This window comes from Apteryx rowi, unplaced genomic scaffold (assembly GCF_003343035.1).
Source record: "Apteryx rowi isolate R43461 unplaced genomic scaffold, aptRow1 scaffold_572, whole genome shotgun sequence".
Lineage (NCBI taxonomy): Eukaryota > Metazoa > Chordata > Aves > Apterygiformes > Apterygidae > Apteryx > Apteryx rowi.
In genome coordinates, this window is record NW_020450841.1 from 569,155 (window position 1) to 569,718 (window position 564).

Consider the following 564-nt stretch of genomic DNA (forward strand, 5'->3'; position numbering starts at 1 on the left):
CCTTTAAGGCAGGCGGGGGCAGCCCCAGCCAACCAGAGCGGCCGAGGGAGGGGGCCTGCCCTCCCCCCGCTCCCAAGTGCTTTGTGTGGGGACAAAAAAGCCCCGCAGAGTTTCTGCCCCCACACAAAGCCCTTTGCTATTTCGCTTGCTGCTCTTGGCGCCCCCCTCCTTGGCACGGGGGAGTTTATGGGCAGATGCTGGGCACTTATCATTACTCTTGTCTCCGCTTTTGGCAGGCCYGGGGTTGGCGCAGACAACGCGGCTCGGTGGCTGCTCTGTTTGGGAGCCGGGGGACAGCGGCCAGGGCTGCCCTCGGCAGGGAAGGCCGGGTCCTTCTGTCCAGGCTGCYGCTCCCAACTGACGCTGCTGAGGACAAAACCACCTCTTCTCCTCCTGCCCTGGCCAGCRGTTCAGGCTCAAAGACCCCTTTGCTCAGCACACTGAACAGCAGCAGCGYTGCATTCCCCAAAACCTACATTCGCCCCTGCAAAAGAGGCTCTGCCTGCTGCCTCACACCCTCTGCAGGGACAGGCGCCCAGCGCCTGCTGCACACGCCGTCCCCGC